We start from the raw sequence: 14,029 nt of genomic DNA, 5'->3' as shown, positions 1-14,029 counted from the left end.
GGTCACTGTACCACGAAGCTCAATATTCTCTTGTTCAGAGTGTTCCATTACTCTTCTTCTGCTTGAACGAGTATTGTATCTGTGATCTGATTGCGAGTGCGGTCGAGAAACTTTGAGACGCGACAGCTTGACGATCTATTGGAGAAAGATCCAAAAGATGAGACTCTATACAACAGACTCGATATGCAGAATGATGTATGCAAAAAAAGAAATTTATGATTTTTCCAAACATTTTAAAGATTATTTCTTTGCAAACATTTGAACACAAACTATTCTTTTATTCATTTTTTTTATTGCAATAATGGGAAATGTTACAACATTGGAGCGTAGCTCCTTACAGAATCAAATGATACATGAAAATCTAAACAAATCCTAAACGTCTTCATCAGACGAAGAACCAAATGCATTGTGCAGCTTGAGCTTCATGATTTCTTTCCCATAGTGAGCTTTCAACTCGGCCTTTTCAGCCCTCAGCTTGTCAACCACATTCTTCCAATTGTCAGGTATCAGAGCGTTGCTTGTTGAGCCTTCAAGCTTTTTCTTGCTTTCTTTGATGTATCTTCTGATTGCGGCATCTTTCCGACGAATCTTCTCATCTTTGTTCATGAGCCATCCATCCTGATAATAGAGAGTTTCTTCATGTTCTTTCACTTTTTTCTTCAACTTTCTATTTTCCACATCAGTTCTTCGAAACTTTTCTTCCCAAGCGTCTTTTTCTGTCCTCATTTTAGCCAAAGTGTCTTGGTATTCCTCCATAGTGGGAATGTTGGGTCGTTGAGACACTGCAGGAAACATGGGTTTTTCATAAGCATAAGGCATTTGAAACTCCTTGGCTCTTTTCTTTACCCAACAGATGTAGGCGTTCGTAGCAATACAGTTCCTTATCTCACCTTTTTCTTTCCATCGGATGTCGTACCAGGCTTTCAACATTTTTGTTTTCAACCCTTGAGGATCATTTCCTTCCTGATAGAAGTAGCTTTCCACTGTAGGGCCAATGGGTTTAGTTGAATTTGCATACCCGAGTTGTCGTCGGGCTAGGACCGGATTGTAGTTAATTCCTCCTTGTGTACCAATGAGGGGTACGTTGGCGAATTCTCCACAACTTTCAATGGTTTCTGTACCGCAGCGAGCCAAGGTATACCACTGAACATCATTATTAGTAAGAGACATAAGTCTTTGAGACCAACGTAAACCTTCTCGGTTTTCCGTGAAAATGGGAGACTTAGGTAAGTGTGAAACAATCCATTTAAACAACAGAGGTGCACAACATACAATAATTCCACCACCTTGGTGATTCCTATGATGGACAGAGAAATACATGTCACCAAGCAGAGTCGGAACGGGATTTCCATTCAAAAAGACCTTTATGGCATTGATATCAACAAAGTCGTCGATATTGGGAAACAGAATCAAACCATAGATGAGCAAGGCTAGTACAGCTTCAAAAGCTATCATGCTACCAGTTTCGATGAAATCAAAGGCTTTCTTTATTAGAAACTGTGAAGGCAAACCTGGAAGGTTTCCTTTGGTAGTCCAATTACTCTCTATTTCAGATTTCTTCAAGTGGGTACCTGTTGCAATGACTGGTGACTTAGGAATGGCTTCCAAACCATTGAAAGGTATTTTGTCAGACATAGGAATACCCAAAAGATTGGCATATTCTTTCAGTCTTTCCATATTAGGCTCTTTGAAACCGTACTTTTTGGTATACCTTTTTTCCATAACTTAATCCTATAATGTTTGCAAAGAAAATTCTCTAAATTTTTTTGGAAAAATCATGTTTTTTTTTTTTATGGAAAAAGATGGGTTTTTTGCATGGATGTACGGATGCATGGATGCATGGATGCCACATATTCAAACATGGTAAAGCAAACATGGTAGTTCAAACATGGTAACGCAAACATGGTAACGCAAACATGGTAACGCAAACATGGTAATTTACACAGGTTCAAAGGTCCAAAGTCACGAGCATGAGGTCAGAGAACCAAAAATGGGATAGTTCTAGTTAATCACCTGCATGACATGTTCTACTGATACGTCAGAGTCTACATTTTTCTTTCGGATATTACCGGCCTTCCACAATTAAACTCATGAGCCAGTAATATTCTCAAGAAAAACTCGTCTGATTGTGGTTCTCCGCATGACAACTAATCCAAGTCTTCACCTGAATAGTTTCTGCACCACAACCTAATAAGGCCAGGATGGGTTGGGGTTCTACAGCCAACTCAGCTTCTACAGTTCAATGAAAGCAATAATGTCTTCGCAATTAACTCGCTAAACATATATTACAAACAAGGAACCTCCACTGAGCGGAAGGATTCTCACGTGCGCCTACACATGACTATACCCTCCACCTAATTCTTATGTGTACTTAATCCGGGTTAGGATTTGTCCATAATGTATCACTTGTAACAGAACCACACAAGTAACAGAACCAAAGAACCAAACAAGTAACAAGAATAAAATAAAAACAAAATAAATAGAAATAACCCTTCCTTTGGAAACAATAAAAAGATGGTCCCCAGTGGAGTCGCCATTTTTCGGTCGCGGGGAAAAATCGTTGTTCTTATTTCTGGATGAGACACCTGATGCCTTCTTTGGGCTCGAGTGTTCAAAAAATGATTTTTCTTTTGTACGGACCAAACTTTTTATTATTTCCAAAGGAGGAAAAGGAAAAAAGCTGCAATAACCTAAAAGTGGGGGAAGAGATCTTTGGGTAAGAGGGTTGGTTATACGGAGGGAAGGTATTAGCACCCAACGTATCTATAGTACTCTATAGGTTTCTTTGCTTTGTTTTTCATTCCATGTTGTTGAGAGGTTCTGGTGAAATAGGTGGGACCTAAGGTGTTTGTTTGATTATGCTCGCAAAGATCATCGCGATCCTCTGCATACATATCCCTTAGAGGGAATCAGAGCATCTGTAGCTCGGGGTCTACGGGTGCTAAGGTTTGAATGGTTTTTTTTGTTTTGTTTTGCTCGCCAAGGATCGACCTTGTGCCTACGTATTCTCAAAGGGATGTTGAGAAAGTCAGAGCAATCGTAGTTCCCACTTATGCTAGTGGAAGCAAAGGAAAAGAGACAAATGTCATCTCAATGTTCGATGTATCTAATCTATATCATCACATACATCTGTTTGATTTTGTTTGAAAATCTTTTCATTATAAGCCCTGGGCCATGCCACTTATGGCGCTTAGAATGATAAAGATGTTTTTGTTTGTTTAACCAGCCTTGTGGCAAAAACTTTCAATGAAGTCAGCCTTGTGACAAAAAGTTTTGATTAATCAGTCAGCCTTGTGGCAAAAGTTTCAATGAAGTCAGCCTTGTGACAAAAACTTTGATTAATCATCCAGTATGGTGGCAAAACGGTTTGATTGATTAGCCAGCTCGTTTATGGGAGGGTCACTCGTTTATACAAAGCCCAAGGGGAGGCTATGGGAGGGTCACTCGTTTATACAAAGCCCAAGGGGAGGCGTGGTATAGTTGGTTTGAGCTCTTAGAGCGATTTCACCGGGAAACCATACTCTATGTCCTAACCTAAACTAGGGGAGATTCTTTGCACGAAGCCCAATAGGAGGCTATGGGGAACCTAGTGTTGTACTAAGTTGAACAAGCATATATAACACAATCACAAATATGAACAAGTACGAACAAATATGAACAAGTACATGAACAAATATGAACAGTTATACATATATGACAAAGTGTGTGTATATAATGGAGTTTATGAAGGAAATATACCTGTAAGCATGCTCCATTTGTATACACGGGGGCTCGGGACTCATACTCGGGGAGAGGCCCATTGAGTTTATTCAAAGCTGTGTAAACAGGTATTTACAAAGGGGCTTGGGACTTATACCTACATGGAGGCCCATGTTTTATTTTTGGGAAGATTTAAAGAAAACCTTCATTTTTTGATTAGTTGTTCAAAGTTAAAAAACAAACTGATCGAAGTATGTACAAAAGAGGGTATGTACAAAAAAGTGTACAATGAAGTACCTAACTTCATGTACGGGAATGGGACTTATACCTATGTGGAGGCCCATGTTTTATTTTATAAAACATGGTTGATTGTTTTATTTACAAACGCGTCGTTTCGTCGTTTTGAAAACAGTTTGAAAAGTATTGTTTTGAAAGAGTTTTCTGTACAAAGAAAAACTGTGAAAAGAAAGAGGAAAGGGACTTATACTCTCTAATATTCGAGAGGCCCCACATCGTTTTGAAAATCAATTGATCAATTAAAAAGATTTAATCAATAGTTTCAAAAAGAAATGGTTTATTGTCTTTGAAAAGAATCGCGATCGCTTGGTTTAAAATGGTTTGAATTTGACAAAAGTCAACTTAATTAAGTTAAAATCAAATTTTAATGCTTAATTAAGACCTAAGTGATTAGGGTTTGATCACAAAAATATTTACAAGTGATTAGGTTTGAGAATTAAATGAAAAACAATATTTAAAGTATTTTAAAAACACTTAAAAATGTATCATTTTAAACCTAATTAAAAACATATTAAATAAATCTTTTTTTGTGATTTTTTTGATATTGTCAAAATATGTATATTAAATATGAGGTGTGTAAAAAATGAAATAAAAATGAGTTAATTTGATTGGTCAATGAATTAATTAAAGTTGTGTGTAAAAAATGAAAGAAAATAGTGATAAAAAAAATGTTTTGGCCCCCATGAGTGTTGAACTCGCGCCCTCTCTCTCACAACTCAAAAACTTAACCAACCAGACCACGCGCGTGGTCTGTTAATCTCTTGCAATGAATTAAATATATTTTGAATCAAATTCCTAAGTTCAGTTTCAAAATTTGGCGCCAAGAACACAACCCTAACTGATTTTTGAATTTCTTCAAATCTGTGTTGTTTTGATCGATCAAAGGGTCTATCTCACTCGGTTTTGGACGAGGAACATGATGATGATCTCATAATTCATTTATTTTTGCTCTAAGGTGATCAATTTTGTGATGAACACTAAGAACCCTAGAACTGAAATTCAATGTGAAATCGTGTATGATTGATGAATTATGAAATTGATTGAGGGCTAATGATCAGTGATAGTGCAGAAACAAGATGGCAAAGCAATATTTCATTTATGATGCATGATTCATAGAGTTTGAAGTTCAAGTGTTCTTACCTCAAAAACGGCCAAACTGGAAATCGAATTCTGCAAATGAGGGCTCCCAGATGTTGTTTCTTGATCTGAACACCTTCAATGAACCTTATGAAACATGTTTGAATGCTTGGAACTGTTTGGATTCATCTGTGTAAAGCTATGGAACCCGATCTGCAGTATAGCTCAAGTGAGAATCATGCTATGTGATTTTGGAGTTACAGGTCATGGATGATGGTTGGAACAGCTCATATATGGTATATAGGATGTGTTTGGATGATTAGCTTAGACAGAAATGAGCTTGGGTGAGATTTGGCATGATAAGGCTCAATATGTGTTCATATGGAAGTGAGGTAGTGATTTTGAGTTCTTGGTGTTTTTGGGGTGTATGGATGGATCAAACAACTTCCAAATGATGTTTATGAGTTGTGGGAAGCATCATTTTGCTCAGAACTTCAAAGATTTAGAGGTTGAGCATTTTACCTCTTTGAAACTTAAGAAACTTGCAATTCAAGAAAGAAGAGAGAAAACCTATAATTGTGAGGTTTTGGTGTGAATTGAAGAGTGATTTGCACCTCTATTTATAGGCCAAGAGTTCTGAACTCAGACCTTTGCAAGTTGATCAAGAATTGGTGATTTGGCTTAAGAGATAAAAAGGAATCTTTTACATTTAATGCAAAATGGTTAAAGTGACCAAACCATGGTTAAAACTCAAGCTTCTTATCCTCTTCCATTCTGATCTCAAATTAGAAAAATATCTCTCAATTATTGCTTCTATGCATCATTGCTTGGATTATAGGTCATGTAGTCTTGAAACTTAGTGAAAAATGGTGCAAATTCAAGTGAAAATGATCACTAATGTCAAAATTCAAAACCATGGCTACACTCCATATTTTTTCATGCTCTTGGACATTTTGGAAACCTCATATTACACAATTCAAAACCCTAGTTGAAAGTTTCTTCAAGATCTTTAAGGAAGTGGGTGAAAAAGATCCATGAACTTTGAGAAAAATGAAGTTTTAAGTGAAGTTTTCAAAAAGTACCAACTTTGAAGCTCCATATCTCTTAAATGGTTGATCTTATGGAAAAAAATTATATGTGTCAAAGTTGTTTATTGGATCAAAATCTACAACTTTCATGTTGGAAGTTTTTTTCAGTTTGTAGGTGAAATTTTGAGTTATTCCCTTCCAAAGTTTGGAAAAAAACCATTGAAAAACACTTAGAAATTTTTCTAAGTATGGAAAGTCAAACTTTTGACTTTTTGATTCTTGATTGATTTTCTTGATTTTTCTTGATCAAATGACTTCATATATCATATATTGATGATTCAAAACTTCAAAAGTCATAGTTGACCAAAATTCTCCAAAAGTCAATGGTGATCTTGTACAGTTGACTTTTTCAGACGAATCGCGTTTCTGGAGATTTCAAATGAAACAGGCTATCCTCACCAAATGAATGGTATGAATGGATCACATTGAAGCATTAGAGGATATTGAGCCATGGTTTGAGTTGTGGCACCATGTCCTGATTAAAAAGTCAGTTGTTTAGTGAATTAGGTCAAAAACCCTAATTGTCAATCTGATGAAATTGATGACTGTGGATCTTGAATTGAGATGCAATTTCCATTGGATATTGTCATAGGGATTATTTGAGGATGATTGAAACCTTTGGTTGACTCCCTGGGGATTTTTAGGGTTTCCCAAATGTGATCCCTGATTTTGGTCCCTGATCGTTCAAAATCCTAATCTGATGATTTGAAATTTCACTATTGAACAATCCTTGTGTAGGAGATGTTCTGAGCCAATGGATTAGGTCAAAATGATGCACTTGGGGTCTTGATATCATGTCCCAAGTCATTAGGTCAAATCCTGAGCAAAAATCAGGAGTATGCTAGCTTCAGTCAAAACCCTAATCTGGTTGATTCAGAGTCTTTGAGCTTGTTGAAATGAATCTCTGAGGATCAAATGTTGATTATTGATGAAAATAATTCTTTTGAGATGAAGGGAGAACAAAACCCTAATTGATTGTTACTTGTACTGATGAGTGATCTCTTGATTAAATCCTGCTGAGTCACAAGTAACAAAAACAAGCTATGCAATTTGTTAGAGATGCAAATGATGCATATGTAAATGATATGAGGTGGTATCTTAGGTCAAAAATTGGGGTATGACACTGTCCTAGATAACAGAACTATATCTTGTACACGTTCCATAATGGGCCTCTCTTCTTGATTCGAAGGCTGTTTGTCTTTCCTTCTAGGTGGTGTTACTCCCATGAACTCTGCCATTCGATTCATTTGAGATGATATCTTTTGAAAAGTCTCCACGTTTTCCCTATTTGTAGTAGCAATATTTGTCATTAGTGGGTTTAAAATTGAAGTCAATTCTCTGGCCAAAGCCCCTAGCATATCATGGTTGCTTGCATCCATTTCTTGTCGAAATGCTGCTTGGTTATTTGTGGTAAAGTGGGGCATCTGGGTAGAAAAACTAGTGTTATGTGCACTTCGACCCACTGAACTAACATTCGGTGAAAATGTCGCATTGTTAGTTGGGGCATATATAGGTCCTGCCCCTCGTACGCCTGTTCCATATTGGTATGGCATTCCATATGGACTATTTGGTCTCCATTCGAAAACAGAATTCGTGCCTTGACCAAACAAATTGTTTGCAGCATTTGTCGAGGAAAACGTTACGTCCTCTGCACTTGTGGATGAGGGTGCGGTTGTCGATACTGAAACTGGAATAGTCCCTGAGGGTCCTGTATTATTTTCAGGCATAGCCTGAGAATTATCTGCAGGTCTCGATCCATTTGGACCCGTTGTATCCCGTGTTCCTTGAGTGGAAGTCGAATTTGCCCCCTGCACTGGCCGTAACGACCATTTTCTTGTTGTACCTTCGTTTGGGAATCGGTTGTGCACTGTTCGTTAATTTACCGTTCCTAAGGTTCATACAAGGTCTTGATATTGTCTAGACAAAAATAAAGCAATTGATTAAAACAATCCGCTTGACACCGTCCCACCAGGTGTGCCAATTTGTTTACGGTGATTTCCGGTAAACAACCGCTAGTCTTCCAAACTATAATAAATATGATTTGGTTACTCGCAGGATCGACTAGATTGATCCTAGGACACATAGTCAAAAAGATTGTTATCAATGTTCATTTGAACCATACTCATGATTCGTCTTTGTCAATAAGCGTTGTTCGATTAAAGAACAAGTAATCTTGATAATCACTTTGTTATATGTAAGTATGATTTCAATGAAAAGATAAGTAACATAACATATGAAACTAAAAGGACTGTTAAAACGTAAAGAATCTTAGAATGCAGAAACGTTAAAGACTTTGAAAGTAAATAACATGAAAGTAATTCGAAAGTAAATGACATTAAAGTAAAGATACAGAAATGTAAATGGCAAGAAGTAAATGGAATGCAGTAATTCTGAAAGATATTTGAAAACGAAAGATAATACACATGTATTAAAGTGGTGGTGTCATACGTACATTTTCTCAGCGAACTCTTTCTCTTAACACTTGATACTTGAGTAAATATGTGAGTGATTTGTACAAAATGAACACACAGAATCCTAACATTAAGACTCCTATTTATACTAGTTTCGACCTTAACGGTCCTACACTAATCTGCTGCCACGTCTCTCATAAGAACTTCCAGCGACGCCATCTGTTACTTGGACAGTTACGAAACCGTCTTCGAATTTCAAATATTCCCGCCTGAGTCCGTCTTCGACGCGTGGCAGTGTATTAAAAACACTACGAAAACACGCTAAGTAGTAATACTTGAATATATTTTATAAATTTTGTCTAAGTCCCCGAAGACACATACTTTCACTAGCTTTCAGTATTCATTATCTTCATAACGAACTTAGAAATCTTTATTCTCGAAACATGGCCATCAGTAGCCATTCTTTTATTTTTAAGGGATGGCCATCAGTAACCATCTTTCCTTCGATTTTCCACTTCTTCGAAGGACAAATATTACAAGACGAAATCTTCAGCTAACAAATAGATACACCCTTTAGATAGAAACAAACATAGGTGGATACCATCGAGTACGATGGGCGCGAGGGGTTGCTAGTACCTTCCCCTCGCGTAACCGACTCCCGTGCCCTGTTCTCTTGTCGAAAGACCTTGTTTTGTTATGAGTTAGGTTTTCTGGTATTCCTTTCCCTTATGGGATAAATATGTTAGTGGCGACTCTGATCCATTTTTCGCGGTAGCGACAACTTCCAATGAAGCGTAACCCATATCCAGGTTGGTATCATATGCCCGCTTTATCTTTCATATGCAAAATTTGAGGTTGTGATAATTAGTGATTCGTTCACAAGAGGTCGCAACCTCATTTCTTAAAAAGTTTCTTTAAACTTCAAGACTAACATAGGCTTTGCATTAAAATTATCATTCTTAGAATTAACATTCTTCTTCATGCAAAACATTTGCTTAAACATCAAGGAAATTTCTGTGATGAGAATCCATGGAAAGCTTGATCATGTCGAAGTAAAAGAGACTTGAGAACTCCGCAGAATGAAGAGAAATCATTTTAGAGACTAATTATCAAAGCAAGTTGGCTGAAGGCTCCCTTTGAGCATGTGCAGTTTGTGGCCTTCATTGATTGATTATCAAAGGGGCATGTTGCTTGAATACTCTGATGAGCCTGATGTTGTTCTTGATTGGTTACCCTGAGAGAAAGAGTTTGAATACTCCATTGAGCACGATAAAGTTTCTTCCATAGTTTGGTTGACTTCAAAGGAAATAAACTCGAGGATTCTGATAAGATGTACATAATCAGGGGCAGTCACGACGAGGAATCTCTGTCGTGAGTTCAGCCTATCTGGGGCAAGCAAATCAAGGTTTGACATCTCAAATTCGACTAATCAGGGCTAATCAAGTCGAGGAATCTCTCTCTTGATTTCAATTAATCTGAAGTAGTGACGTCGAGGAATCTCTCAAGCTCACTCAATCTGGGGCAGTTATGACGAGATTCGAAAAATCTCTTCAAGGATCTGTTGAGCAAGAGAAAGAATATTCAAATAATTGAATAGGCTGGGGCAGATTTTCACAAGTAATTGTGGTGTAAGGATCCTTTCGAGGCAAATGTCTTCGTGAATCAGATACCTTCTTAAGTCAGGCAGCCTGGGGCACAATCTTTTGATTTGTATTGAAGGAACCGTCATTCACTTGTAAAGTGCAGTTGACCATCACAAAGTTGATAGGTATCACAATGCTTTTTCCCAACAAGTTACTCTCTCCCTAAGCATAGGAGTTTATTTCTCCTGAGAATTCACTCTCTCCCCAAGCATAGGAGTTTATTTCTCCTGAGAGTTGATTCCATTCCTCAGGCATAGGAGTTTATTTCTCCTGAGAATTCATTATCTCCCCAAGTATAGGAGTTAATTTCTCCTAGGAGTTGTTATACATCCCTAGCCAAGGTTTCCTTATATGGATTTCGAATCCCCAACTTGGTGAAAAGAGGGAATCTCCTCAAATTGAGAATCCTCAAAGCATGGCACATGGTGAGAAGTCATAAGTTATGATTGTGCTTTGCAAGTCAACAACAAGAAGGGGTATCTTGAAAGATTGCCATCCCCACAGAGTTCTCAACACCAAGAGGATTCTCCCTGGTGTTTACCTCGCCCAAGGTCAAAGATGAAATTCGATTGAAAAGATAATGGAATATTCCCTGAAGGGACCCCAATGACTTTGCTTTTATATCACACTAATGCCTTTATTTGGCACTTTGCATATAGTTTCATTGCATTCACATCAAATCTACAAAAATGCGTAGCATTTCCATGAAAATGGATCATTACGCTAAAGAAAAAATTCAAACATGCATCAATGCATAAGCCAGTTTGTGCGTGCTCCAAAAGCACAAAGTAATATATTCCCAGAAGAAGTCTCACCTTCTCTCTCCAGGGTGGATTGGATACGATGTCATTCTCCGTCAAGATCATTGTCTCTGTGGTTATTTCCCGTTTGCTGAGTTCAATCGTTTGGATGAACCATACTTGGTGTGTGGCAATTCGAACGATTGCCACTCTTGTAGAATTACACCCCGCCTTTCGGCCTGTGGGATCCATGTAGTTCTTATGCTTCGCGGGCATCAATGTTTCCTCGCAAACCCAATGCCTAATAAAATCCCCAATAGAGTCTAGCCACTGTTGGTCTTCTTTGGTCAAGTCCAATGATTATTGGCATCCCTTCCAAGTCCCGTGATTATGGGCATCCTTCGGTCAGGTCTATTGTTGATTAGTCCTCCCCGTTCAAGTCCGGTGGTTATCGGCATACCCTTTCAGATCCAGTGAGTTTTCCAACCGTCGTGTTGTGAATCCTTTGTTTTCCGACCTCGAGTCGCGAGTTTCCGACCTTTTGTCGTGGAGATTCCAACCGTTGAGTTGTGAGTCCTCTGTTTTCCGACCTCGAGTCGTCAGTTTCCGACCTTTTGTCGTGAAGATTCCAACCTTGGGTCTTCTTCACCACAAATAGATCTCCTCAAATTGATGATCATGCAAGGTTCCTCCGTGTGTGATGGTAAACGCTACTCCAACATCAATTCTTGGGGCCCCCGATTGAAGGATAAGCAAGACGTACTCTTATCTTGAGCATTGCATCACTCGCATTACTCGAATCCCTAAAGTAAGGAAAAGTTTACAACTCTTGGATGACTTCGTTGGAGTTTTCTTTTGAAGTAATCTGAAGTGTTTGGAAGGAACTGCAAAAAGTATTCGAGAGAAATAAGTCCATACAGAGTCAAGTCTCCTCAACAATGGCAGTCATTCAGTTTTTCATTGCTTTCTCATTCATAACATTTCATTGTTTGTTTAAGCATTTATAGCAAGTAAAAACTTGTTAATTTCTGAATGAAAATCATAATACATTGTTTATGTTCGTCTTGAAGTAATCCATTCGTTATCACTCATAAAATGATCCGCTTGCATACGATATCAACTTTTTTAATACCTTGCTTAGGCAAAGAGCAGAGGGAGAATGATGAAAGATAAAAATGTAAAATCTCTAATCGTGTGTTTTTGAATAAAACCCTACTGAGGATGTACAGGCATTATTTCAAATCCCCAAACACCGGAGATATAAAGGAGATAAACCCTTGTTAACCCCTTTGAGCCTTGAAGCAGGAGTTTCTTTTCTAATCATAAAAACCCTTATTTTAACCTTGGGGCAAGATAGTGTTCATTTAACTTGATCGAGTGTTCAAAACTCACCAAAAGAGTATGCGTCTAAGGATACAACAATGGTTATCCTTCAAAAGGTTGTGGAATGTCAAAACCGCAATGATTATCTTTATTCCATCAAGAGATCAAGAGATGACGATACCACAATGGTAATCCTTCATCAAATCAAAGGAGTGAGGCAATCGCAATCACCTCCAACGAATCAAAGATAATGCGAGGTCACACGGCTTGTTCAAAAAAAATAGCAAAAAAAAATGGCGAAAAAATAACAATAGTAAAAAAAATGGCGAAAAAGGATGAAAAGAAAAATGGCAAAAGAAGCATGTGAAGAAAGATGATGAAATTTCCAAGCAAGAACAAAGTCGTGTGACAATGAATCAGAAGAATAAAAGGTGAGCGACCGCCATGTCCAAAAAAAGAGGAACCTCATTGATTCCTCAACAATTCCAAATTCTTTGTGAGGGATGAACACTCATGTTGAGTTAATTGAACCTAGGAATGGAGAATATCACGATGGGGGTGGGTACCAAATATTTTTTAGCCTAAAAATCCTTTGTTTTCTGAAAACCCTGAACACGACCAAGTTACAACCCTTAAAAGTCCTAATTGAAGTAGGGTTTATTTTGAAAGCGCACTCCGATGAGATAGCGTTTAACTGACTCCCAATGAAGCGAGACTCATATCCATGTTGGTATCGTACGTTTGCTTTATCTTCCATATGCAAAAATCGAGGTTGTGTCGACTAATGACCCATTCACAAGAGGTCGCAACCTCATTCCAATAAAAAGTTTTAAAACTTCAAGACTAACATAGGCTTTGCATTAGGGTGAAGGTTAACACGGTGAAGTTAACTTTCTAGTCCATCATGATGAACCATTAAAATACATATTATAACATGTTAGTAAATTTTCTAATAATTTCTACAATTAGCCAATAGACTCAATAATTACATTTGCATTTTCTATAATTTACATATACACCCCAAAAGTTATAAAATTATTTATTTGTCTAAATGAGTATTATAAATATTTTTTTACATTCATTCATTATTTTATCTATTCATAAATATGGAACTTTTTAATGAATAATCATGTTTTGTTGCTTTTGGTTGATTCTTTTGTAGTGCATCTTAAAAAGATAACTTACCTTCTTTTTTTTTTAATTATTCATAAATTTACAGTTTTTATTTTGCTAGACATCTGTTTAGATTGATAGATTGAGAGTTGAATTATTAATTAAATAGCAGTTACAACTTACAAGGGACTATTATCCTTACATTAGCATTTGATTTTGCAAAAGAGAGTGATATCATAAATATTGACTCAATTTGCGATCAAAGTATTTTTTTTTCTTGTGTGAGATAGTTGGCAAATAATTACACACGTATTAAAAATCACTAAACAAATGTTTTTTCGTTAGATAATTTTTATTAGTATGAATATGTTTTAGAAAATTATTGACTGTACAAACAAATTAGAGTTAATGGATATAAAAAAATTTAATAAAATTAGTAATTATTAGAATTTTAATTATTTAATTAATTGTTACTTTCATATAACATTAAAAAAAGTTTTAATATTAGTCATAATTAAAAATAGTAATATTATGTATATAAATGTTAACATTAATTAAAGTATAAAAATAATTTAAAAATTAATAGTTTTACAAAACTTGTTTGTATCAATTAACTATATATGTATGATATTTGAAAA

This window comes from Vicia villosa, linkage group LG3, assembly GCF_029867415.1.
Source record: "Vicia villosa cultivar HV-30 ecotype Madison, WI linkage group LG3, Vvil1.0, whole genome shotgun sequence".
Classification (NCBI taxonomy): domain Eukaryota; kingdom Viridiplantae; phylum Streptophyta; class Magnoliopsida; order Fabales; family Fabaceae; genus Vicia; species Vicia villosa.
The sequence above is the reverse complement of the archived record's forward strand: the minus strand, read 5'-3'. Positions refer to the sequence as shown.